The sequence below is a fragment of the Marmota flaviventris genome, chromosome 3, assembly GCF_047511675.1.
Source record: "Marmota flaviventris isolate mMarFla1 chromosome 3, mMarFla1.hap1, whole genome shotgun sequence".
Classification (NCBI taxonomy): domain Eukaryota; kingdom Metazoa; phylum Chordata; class Mammalia; order Rodentia; family Sciuridae; genus Marmota; species Marmota flaviventris.
Genome location: NC_092500.1, coordinates 52723759 through 52736131, shown reverse-complemented (window position 1 = coordinate 52736131; position 12373 = coordinate 52723759). Strand labels below are relative to the sequence as shown.

At 35.9% G+C, this 12373-nt stretch overlaps 1 pseudogene; it reads right to left on the bottom strand.

The window, feature by feature from the left end:
• Positions 1-1116: 1116 nt before the first annotated feature.
• Positions 1117-1521, bottom strand: LOC114087740 (small ubiquitin-related modifier 2 pseudogene; annotated as a pseudogene).
• Positions 1522-12373: the final 10852 nt, after the last annotated feature.

Sequence of the window (12373 nt, the reverse complement as noted above, 5' to 3'; positions counted from 1 at the left end):
TTGCAAATGTGTTCTTCAAAATTACTTTTGAACCCCTCTGAGACAGGGGGAAAGTAATTCTCTTCACATGGCCTCACCTTCACCACCAGTTAGTTCAATTTAATGTGAAGTTGGGGAAGAAACAAATAGTACAATTTCATTTTATCAAAAGAATATGTAGGTCTCTAGTTGTAAAAGTCTGAATACAGACTGAATAAGAACTTGCAGTTCTGGCACTCAGTGCTTTTTACTTTTTTTCCCCATGTGTAATTTATACTCTGTCAAAATAACTTGAATTTCCTAAAAATGTCTCCTTTTCTGCTTCTGTACCTTTGCAGTTGCAAACCACTTAGACTATGAATGTGTTGCTAATTTTTAAGCCTCATCTCCAGTGTTAACCTCCTCCATGAAAATGTTACTGGTTGTCTGAATAAAGTATACCCTATTTCCCATGAAATTTGGAATCTTCTGGTCATTTGTTATGAAATCCCTGATGACTATAGTTATAGTCTGTGGTTAGCTTACTCATCTTGCTACACTGGAAACAACTTTTTTTTTTTTCATTTTAAATAAGAAATTTATTTAAATAACAAGATGCTTGACTTGAAGGGAAAACTATCTAGGAATCTTATTTTTTAAGAATACTTTACCCCTACTTAAAGACAGATTGTGCTACATGTAATAGCAACATACAAAAAGTTACAAAATTGTCCTAGGTTTTACAATGATAAATGAAAAACATTAAAATTCTTCAAGTGAACAAGGTATGCAAGGATTTTTATGTTGTTCAGGTTTTTTTGTTTTATGTTTAAACAGAGCAAAATAACACTGAAATATAAAGATAAGGCTGAATGAGCACGCCACTAATGGAGAAAGGGGATATTTTCACAGAACCAGTATTTTTTCCTATCCCATCTCTATCCGATGTCAATCAAAACATCATTGGCCATTTAATATTTTTAAAATGCAATATGGGGAGAGGGGCGGACTGGGGTTGTGGCTCGGGTAGAGCGCTTGCCTCGCACATGCAAGGCCCTGGGTCCACTCCTCAGTACCACATAAAAATAAATAAAATAAAATGCAATGTGCTTGTGCACATATACCAGTTACTTTTTGTACGATAAAGGAATGGGGAAGGGGAAAATGAAAGAGAAAACTATACTGTAGTCAGGATTTGGTGGAACCAAATTGCAGTTTTCTAATTGAGAATGTATTCTTGATCTGTAAGAACAGAGTTCTGGAGTAAAGTAGCAAATTCCCTTTTTAGTAGACACCTCCTGTCTGCTGCTGGAACACATCAATTGTCTCTTCATCCTCCATTTCCAATTGTGCAGGTGTGTCTATTTCATTAATTGGCTGCCCGTCAAATGGGAATCTTACCTGCCTCATTCACAAATCCTGTCATTCACAATATGCTTCCATTACTTTACTATGCCTCTTAATCTTACAGTGCTCCACAGAACCAGCCTGCCCTGCCACCTTCAAGTTAATATAATCATTGTTCTCAGTCCTGACTCCTTCCTTGGGCTTTTCTTTGGCCATGGTGAGCGCCAGAGTCTCCTCAGTTGCCGCTTCACAAGAGGTACCAGATCCTCACTGAAGGAGCACACAAGCAGCTCCAGGAGCGGCAGAAGTTGGAAATTTCTTGAAGATAGTCACTGGGTCTTATCTATTTTTGAAGTGCCTAACACAGAGCTCTGTAATTAGCTATTGGAGTAATTATAACAATTTGTTTTGCTAGTACTATACTATTGAACCCTAGCAAATAACACTTATTTTCATCTTTTTTCTTAAAATGAATGTTATTCTTATTTACAGCCATTATTTAAACTTCAGAAGTGTATTGGAAATAAACCTTTGTCAACATTTTCTTTCCAATTAATTCTGTAGAAGATTGGAGCATTCATTAGGACTTCCTTTATGCTTTAAATGATTATGGATTTTTTTTTCCTAGTAACATCATTAAAATTCACATGTGCTCTTCAGAGATCTTTTGAGTGTATTTTATAAAGCATGGACATATCATTAAATTTCTAATTCCTCTGAACATTCGTTCGCCCTTATCATTCTTGTCTGCTTTACTAGAAGGTGGCATTTCCATTCATTCATCTATTTACATAGGAGGCAAAGGTCTGCATGGGCCCATGGGGCCTTGCTTTCTTCATGATTAAAAAATTCTTTCTAGAAATGTCCTCTTCCTGACACTTAATGATAAAACCAAACATCCTTTTCCTTTTTTTAAATTGGCTATCACCACCTGAGCAGCAAAAAGAGAAGAGATGAAACAAATTATCCTAGAATTGAGCCTGAAAGTGAATTACTGAGAAGCTTCACTCATGAAAGCAAAGAAACTTCTAATGCTGTATTTCCTGAAATGTCTAGTTTCTTGAGGAAGGTTTGTAATATGTCACTGGGAATATTCTAAAGACTCAAAGCAAAAGAGGTGAAACAAAATTGTTCTTAACAAAATTTGGAACTCTACTCTGGCTCATGTATGATTAGTAGCCCTGGGTTTCAACTTTCCAAGTATCCTGAAAACTTTATTTCTAAAGTAAATGCTCTTCCAGTCAAGACATCACTATTATATTAAATATAATTCTTTTCCCCATCTCCTCCTCTTGCAAAATAGCTGTGATTCTCCCAATTTCTTTCCCCTGTCTTTGTCACTCTCTGCTCCACCCTGTCTAATCATATCCCTAATTTTTCATCTTTTTATTCTAATTACTGTATCATAATATTTAGCCATAAAATATTTTCTTACTTTTTAAGGTAATTTCTTAGTCATCTTCTCCTAATTGAGTTTTTTTAGAACATGTTTCTCATTAATAGTAACTATTGGGCATCTACACTTAGCCAGCTTGTGGTCCACTTAAAGAGGTACAGTAGTAAACAAATCACACAAGGCCCTGCTTTATGGAACTCATAGTCAAAAGGAGGTGATATTCATTAAATAATTGCATAAATAGCCATGTAGTAACTTAGTGTATAATAGGGTAGAATCAGAGGTAGCCTTATTGAGAAAGTGACATTTAAGTTTCATCTTGTGGATGCGAATGGAAATAAACCCAGTGAAAGTGGCAGTACTCCTCCAGGAAGAGGGTCACAGCAATGTATAACGGTGAGCTGTGAAGGGACTTGGCATGTTCAAAGTAAAGAGGAAAGACTGGTGTGGAAGAAACAATGTAGGTAAGCCAAAGGTATAATGATTTGAGGTGAGGTGCACAGAACAATGTATGCAGTGCAGCCAAAAGCCATTCAGTATTTTGGATTTAATCCTAAGAAAATTAGAAGAGCTACTGAAAGGTTGCAAGTAAAGAAAATATATAATGAGGTTGATTAATAACTAGGGATAAACCAAAAATTCAGAGACCATTAAAGAAAACACTATTGTTGTAATCTTAGTGTAGAATGATATTTTGCTCAGACTATTACTAGAGTTGGAGAGAAATGAGTGTTTTTTAACCATACTGTGGACAGAACTATACAGATCAATTTGGGATGAGTTTGGATCTATCCTGCGTAGAGGGAGAAGTGCAGTGACCTCTTATGCAGCATAGGAGCCTGATTCAAGGCTAATTCATGATAATATAGTATTTCATTATGGAAAAAAGCAGATAAAAGAAGAGTTAACTATATTAGAGCAAAAATTCCATGAGATCAGGGAATTATGTCTTGTTCACTACTGTATCTCCAGTACCTGGAATAGTGCCTGACACATAGTAGGCATGACATAAGTATTTATGGAATGAATACATAAGCCCCCAAGAGCAGTACAGAGGCTAAGTTGCCTTGCCCAAGACTGATTAAATTTCATCACCAACTCCTCACGTTAACTTTCCAAGAGAACAATGAGGTGAAATTTCTTGTTTTTAAACTTGGGAAGTTTAGGATTAAATTAACTAGCTGCTATGGAATGAAATGTTTGCCCTCAATCACTACAAATTAATATGTTGAAACCTAAGCCCAGTGTGATGGTGTGGAGGTGGTGCCTTCAAAAAGTTATTTGGTCATGTGGGCAGAGCCTTCATAAATGGAGTAGCATTAATTCATTTTCTGTTGCAAACAAAGAGTGGATAAGTTATAAAGAAAACAGGTTTATTAGGGCTCAGGGTTATCCAACTTCAAGGCTATATTGAGTGACAAGAGACAGGGAGTTAAGACTCTCACAACCCAATCATCTCTCCTCTGAACCTTCTTGCATTTGCATTCTCTCACACATAAGCTTTTGGGGAACACCTCACATCCAAACCATAACACTGAGTGTGTCTGCATTTGTATGCTGAACTCCTGGCTTTAATTACAAGCCATCAAGTAAGTAGGAATTCGTCAGTGCTTATATCACACATCTATAAGACATACAGATACCCTCACCAATAAGTCCTGAGAACAAAACCTTTCCTGACTATAACCATCTTCCAGCTTTCCTAAACTGAATCTTTCAAGTTTAAATAATTGAATTCACCAATAAGCTCTGAGAGTTCATCTGGTATCTTGCATGAATGGGTCTACAACAGAGACTGGTAAACTATTGTCTATAGGACTAACTGAGCAGCAACTTGTTATTATTTTTAACAGCTTTATTGATATATAATCCACATACTATACAATTCATCCTTTTAAATTGTAGAGTTCAATAATTTTTAGTATATTCACTCACTTGTGCAACCATCACAATCAATTTTATATTTTCATGACACACGCACCCAGAATCCTCATACCCATTTACAGTCATTCCCCTGTCCCCACAATCTGCTCAGCCCTAGCTAATCTACTTTGCATTTTTATAGATTTGTCCATTCTGTTCATTTCATATAAATGAAATCATATAGTAAGTGATCTTTTTACTGGCGTCTTTCACTTAGCATATTTGTTTTATTTTATTTTTTTGTTTTTTTGGTACCAGGCATTGAACTCATGGACACTAAACCACTGAGCAATATGCCCAGTCCTATTTTATATTTTCATTTAAAGCCAGGGTCTCACTGAGTTGCTTAGCACCTCACTGTTGCTGACGCTAGCTTTGAATTTATAATCCTCCTGCCTCAGCCTCCTGAGCCGCTGGGATTACAGGTGGGAGCAACTGCACCTGCAACTGATCATGGTTTTTGATTCATCCATGTTGTAGCACATCAATATTTCATTCCTTTTTTGAAGCCAAATAATATTCCATTGTATAGATATTTCATGTTTAGTTTACCCACTGCTTAATTGATAGTCCTGTAGGTTATTTCCACTTTGGGGATTATTAGGAATAACATTGCTATGAATTTTCACATACAAGTTTTTTTTTTAAGTTGGACATAATCCTTTATTTTATTTATTTATTTTTATGTGGTGCTGAGGATCGAACCTAGGTCCTCGCACATGCTAGGTGAGCCCGCTACTGCTGAGCCACAACTCCAGCCCCTCACATACAAGTTTCTGTTTGAAAATGTTTCCATTTCTCTTGGATATATACCTAGAAGTGAAATTGCTGGAGCTTATGATAACTGTTTAACTGTTTGAGGAGCTACCAAACTTTTTCTGAGGCAGCTGTGACATTTTATATTCCCATGAGTCATGTATGAAGGTTCTAATTTCTCCTTATTCTTGCCAACATTTTTTATTACCCACCTTTTTTATTACAGTCTCCCAAGGTGAGAAGTTATATCTCATTGTTACAGTTTGGATCTTAAATGTCCCCCAAGACTCCATGTGTTATAGGCTTGATGGTGCTATTGGAAGGGGGTGAAAGACCTTTTTTTCCCCGTCTAATGAGAGATCTTTAGGTTATTGGGGACATGCCTTTGAAAGGGATTGTGAGACCCTAGCACCCTCTTCACTCTTGCTTCCTGGCAATGAGGTGAGAAGTTTTACTCTGACAAACGCCTCCTCCACCATGTGCTGTCTTGCTACAAACCCAAAGCAATGGGACCAACTGTTCATGGACTGGAACCTCCCAAACTATGAGCCCAAATAAACTATTTTTAATAATTTAATTATACCAGGTATTTTGTTACAGTGGCAGAAAATTCACTAACACACTCAGTCTGGGTTCTTTTTGTTTGTTTGTTTGCAGTGCTAGGGATTGAACCCAGGGCCTTGTGCACACAGGAAAGTGCTCTACTGAGCTATACCCTGTGATTTTTGTTTTGCATTTCCCTAACCTACAGCCTGTTGTTTTTTTGTTTGTTTGTTTTATTTTGTTTTTGCCACTTGAAAAACTAAGAATTCTTTTTACATTTTTTAATTGTTTAAAAAAGAAAGCATTTCATGACCCATAAAAATCTGGAATTGAAATTTCAGTGACTATATATAAAATTTTATTAGAAAACAGCCATTTGGGGCTGGGGTTGTGGCTCAGTGGTAGAGCACTTGCCTAGCATGCATGAGACACTGGGTTTGATCCCCGGCACCACATAAAAATAAAAACACCTAAATAAAGATATTGTGTCCATCTACAACTAAAAAAAATGTTAAAGAAAAAACAGCCATATCTGTTCATTTTGTATTTGGCTTCTCTTCTTGCTACAGTGACAGAGTAGTTGCAGCAGAGCCCATATGGTCACTGAAATATTTACTATCTTGCAAAAGTTTACCAATCCCTATTCTACAGTATAGATGGATGAGACTACAAAGGATCTGGGATAGGAAGAAAGAAATGTGACTGCCCGGTGGAAATGATTTTTTTTTTTTTTTTAGGAAATCAAGATGTTATGGAACTTAAGTAGACCACCATATTTTTAACTGAACTATTATAAAATCTTTCTAACTCTGAGCTCTCCTTGTAGTTCAAATCCTAATCTATTGTCCTGATCATATTATTCATCAGAAACCTTCAGTGGTCCCCTCCTTCCTTCACTACAAACCTCTCAGCCAGGACCACTTAGCCAAGGTGCTGCATGATTGGACCTTATCTTACCTTTCTAGTTGTTTTCCAGCACTCATCTGCAGTAGAACTGACATCCGGCCCTGAATTTCAGGATTCTCTGCTTTTGTTCTTACATTCTCTTCCATTTGGAATGTAATGTTTTTGTCTTCTCTAAGTCGTAGACACACTTTATTATTGTGAAATATTCCAAGCATATAGAGAAGTGAAGAGGCTAATATAGAAGTATCTATGAATTCACCACAAAGCTCTGTCAAATCTTATATTTTTCCATGTTGCTTTAGTTTTAAAAAATATTACAGACTTAAATATTTCTTAAAACCTCCTCAAATACCAAATCTTCCAAGTAGGCCTTGTTGATCTATTCAGTCAGAGTTAAACTATTCATCCTGTGGTTTTATTTATTTATTTATTTATTAGAGAGAGAGAGAATTTTTTAATATTTATTTTTTAGTTTTTGGCGGACACAACATCTGTGTTTGTATGTAGTGCTGAGGATCGAACCCGGGGCCCACGCATGCTAGGCGAGCGTGCTATCGCTTGAGCCACATCCCCAGCCCTGGTTTCTTTTTTTTAAAAAAAAAATATTTTTTAGTTGTAGTTGAACACAATACCTTTATTTTATTTATCTATTTTTATGTGATGCTGAGGATCAAACCCAGGGCCTTACACATGGTAGGTGAGCACTCTACTGCTGAGCCACAACCTGGGATTGAACCCAGGGTCTTGTGCACAGGAAAGTGCTCTACTACTGAGCTATACCCAGCCCCTCCTGTAGTTTCTTGTAACACTTTCTTTGTACCTCTAACATCTGAATTTCTCTGCCCTTGTACGTTTTCTTCAGGTATTCTTTGTTTGTTTGTTTGTTTGTTTTTAGTTGTAGTTAGACATATTATCTTTTATTTTTATTTATTTACTTAATGTGGTGCTGAGAATCGAACCCAGTGCCTTATACATGCTAGGCAAGCACTCTACCATTGAGCCACAACCCCAGTCCCTCTTCAAGTATTCTTTACTGAAGCCAAGCCCTTGTCCTGAAGTAGCAGAGTGATAGCCCAGATGGACTGGAGCATGGGTGGAAGGCACGGGCTAATGCCTAGCAGAGCCCACTGTTCCGGTGTGGAACTTTGGCAAGCCAAGGCCTGCCAATCTGTCATGCAGCTCAGCTGGTCCAGTGTAGATGCCTGATCCACATAGCACCGTATTCCAGAACCCCCAAAGCATCCCCATCCATGATGACCTCAACTTCCCACCTCCCTACAAGCAGGCAGGAAGGTGGAAGTGGGCCAGACCTGAATGTGACTGCAGAGCTAACCAATAGCATTGGTACTTTTCCCAGCCCTTATTAGCATAAATGTGAACCAATTGTGTTGGAACTCTTCCAAGTCCTGATTAGCATAAATTTGGACCAATAGTGTTGACCCAAGTACTATATAAAACTCTAGACTAGCACACAAGGAGCAACCTCTCTTGGGACCCCTCTCGCCCTGTGGGAATTATATTTCTATTCCCCCTTGAATAAATCTTACTTTTACACTCACTCATCCTCATCTGTGGGTCTCATTTTTCAAATTTGCAAGCCAAGAAGAAATTGGGAGTGGTCTACTATAACACTAGAGGGCATAGCTTGTCATTAAGAGCTGCAACATATTTCTCAGCTATAGATGCCTACAGCTTATACAGACCCCATCCACCAGCAGAAGTGGAGAATCTAGTTTAACCTCCAACTCAGATTTCATTACCATGTTCATTCCCATAGAGTGGTACAAAAATAATTTTAGATAATCCAAGGAAAGACATTTAAATGTTTTTAATTGTTTTTATTTATTCATGTATATTGGAAGTATGTACACACATGTACTTAAAAATATATTTCTAAAACATCAATTCTGTTATTTCCCAAATACGTTTTAGGAAAATCATAAAGTAGATATAGATATTGGAAAAATATTGAGCAAATAATATTAAAAAATATTGAGTAAAAAGAATTCAGAAGATATGACAAAAATTTTGAAGGTTGTGCTCAAGTAACTGCACATAGAAAAATTTAGCTTACTAAAATGCAAATCCTTGCCAACAGACCCAGTTTTATTTATTTTTGTATCCTGCAAGCATCCAACAAAGTCAGAATAGATGTTTATTGAATTGAATTGATTTCTTTCTAGGGCAGTAAGACCTTTTAAAATCATATGAAACTTCCCAAACCTTCTGACTGACAACTTTTAAATATTTTCCATGAACTGAATGCCAGTGCCAGGGACAGATGGCGCATTTCCCCCTCTTTCTTCCCTTCCCATTATGACAAGTTGCCCCAGTTTGGAGCTTGATAAATACAAAATAATACTAATAATAGTCATCCTCTGAAGGAATGAGGACTCAAGATTGCCAGAATGCTTACGTTAGTTTTGCTCCAACAAACCAGTGTCAGCATATTTCAGTTTGTGAACCACTTGGATTCTTGGATTTGGTCCAGTTCACACACCCACACACAGATACACACCCACACATAGTTTTTCTCAAAATGCTTTATATATTTTTTAGAGAAATCTTTCTCAGTCTCCTTAAAAATCACTATTTCATGCCATTTTCTCATTATTGTTCACACTGAGACATCTGAAGTCATGTTGGCAACTGAATTTAGTCTTGAGACTTGGCATTGAAGAGTCATTTTGTTATGTAGCAACCCCTAGCCACAATGTCAGCCAAATTATATCATATGGTTTCAAAACTGCTGTACTATATTCTAATTTTTCTCAGTAAATGTGACCCTTTCAGAAGTCTTTCTCCTCCTACCCTAAAATGACCTCAGATATTAGAGGAACCTAATTATAATAAAACTTTTACTATATTTTCTTATTTATTTTGAAGGGTGTTTTGGAGACACATGGAGTAGAGGGAACCATTTAAGTCTCTGAGTCACAAAAGGAAATCAGAACAATATTTCTGTTTGTATTGACCTCCAAAGCACCTCTCAGTTTGGAATAGGTATGCTTCCTGAGGGAGGTCTGTGAAACTTCTATAAATGACATTTTATTCTGTTTCTTATTTCCTATTGCTATGACACAGGTTTTTCCTGATTATAACCCTAGGTCAGCTGGGTAATTCCAGCTACTCAGGAAGCTAAGGCAGAAGGGTTCAAGGCCAACCTTAGCAAGTCTCTGTCATAAAAAGAAAAAAAAAAGGAAAATTCCTAGGACTGGACTGGCTTATAAACAGAGTATATAACTTTATACTTTATCACCCAAATCAGTACACTTCTGATTGAAAGGAAGTGTTGGGGGAGGCATAAACCAGTGCCCACATAGGCAATCCATGACGTTTGATAGGTCAACATACGTAAAACACTTGGGCTCTTATCTTCTATGGCTAAAGCCTCTCAAATTAAGGTCTATACATTTCAATTTGAAAGTCTGTGAGGTTTTTCTGGAAAATTTAAACTTTTGTTTAAATCACAATGAAATGCCTGTGATTTAAGTATCTCTGTTTGCATTGTTTACATTGGTCTGTTGTTTATCTTTACATGGGAAAACTTTGATTGTCCCTGGTCAGAGAACAGAGGTGACAGTAACTCACAGTGAAATGTTAGGGTGTAAAAGAGTCAATATAAAGTAGTGGTCTGAAAAAGTGCAACATGATAGTAGGATGCTGAATTCAGGAATCCGTATTACAGCATTCTGTCATATTCACTTTACAAGAAACGGTTTGGGCAACACATCATTTGTTACACTGATATTAAATTGCATTTATTGTATAAACTTAGATTATAAATTTGTGTTTTTATAATAGCATAGGAGTTTTCTTACACCTAGATTTGTTAGCACATATTAAAGAGAATGAGAGAAAAATAATTTTAAAGGTTTGTTTGAATTTTAAGAATCATTGTTAATATGACATTAAAAACATTGGCAACAAATGCAACAATAGAAAAGTGAAAGGACATCAAACTAAAAAGCTTCCACACAACAAAACACTAAAATGGAAAGGCAACCATTGAATGGGAGAGATAATACAAGAAAAAAAAAAAACACAATTCAAAAGTAAAAACAAAAACAAAAACAAATCAAAATGAACAAAAGACCTAAATAGACATTTTCCCAAACAATACAAATGACCAAGAGGTATCTGAAAAGATGCCCAACATCACTAATCATTAGGAACATATAAAAATCATAATAAGATGTCACCTCATACTGCTAACATGGCATTTGTCAAAATGACATAATGTTGTAATTATTATAGAAAATAATATGGAGATTTCTCAAAAAAGTTGAACTACCATATGACCCAACAATACCACTTCTGGGTATGAATCCAAAAGAATTACAAAGGGGTTTTGAGAGGATATTTGTATTCTCATGTTCACTGCAGCATTGTCTACAGTAGTGAAGAGGTAGAAACATCTGAATGTCCATGAATAAATGAGTAAATTTTTTAAATGTGGTATGCAAATACAATGAAATATTATTCAGCTTAAAAGAGAAGAAATTTCTGTTACGTGCTCCAACATAGATTTCTAAGACAATGAAGTAAGTCAGTCAAAAAAAAAAAAGAAAGAAAGAAACAAATATTACAGGATTCCACTTATATTTTCTAATATAGTCAAACTCAGAAGCAAAAAGTAGAATAAGAATGCCAGGGAGTGGGGAAATTAGTTACTATTCAGTGGATAAATGGTTTCAGTCATATGAATAGACTGGTGAATAGTTCTGGTGTATGACAAGGTGCATATAGTTAAAAATAGTATATACACGGGGCTGGGGATGTGGCTTAAGCGGTAAAGTGCTTGCCTGCCATGCGAGGGGCGCTGGGTTTGATCCTCAGCACCACATAAAAATAAAATAAAGATGTTGTGTCCACCGAAAACTGAAAAATAAATATTAAAAAAAAATTCTCTCTCTCTCTTAAAAAAAATAGTATATACATAAAACATTGAGGGTAAATCAGTTGTTGGAGGTTTAAGCTATATTTTAAAATTTTTATTGCATATATTTAAGATAAACAACATGATGTTATAAGACATATATATGGTATATAGAAGATAAACTACATATATAGTAAATATATATATATGTGTATAATATGTATATATAGTAAAATAGTTACTACAAATATATGTGTATATTTTACTATATATAGATAGTAAAATGGTTACTACTGGATCAAGTTACCTTATCCAGTGTTGTTTTTTTTTTACACTTAAAAAAATCAATATTCCATGGTTAGATCATAATTTTGCCTTTTTTTCCTCTTTCTAATACAACTGTGCCCTCTGGTGGTTATAGTTTCTAATAGATGTACTCCCTTTCCAAATTCACTTGTAGGTCATCAGTGTGGAACAGGATAAATCCCCTGTAGGGGTAAGGACTTTGATTTTAATGCTGGGTAGTATAAAGCAATACAAAGGTTTTAGTTGTTGTTGTTTTGGTTTGGTTTTGCAGTACTAGGGATTGAACCCAGGGGTATACTGAGCCATATCCCAGCCCAATACAAAGGTTTTTAGTAGAAATTTTGATTCTCTAATTCAAA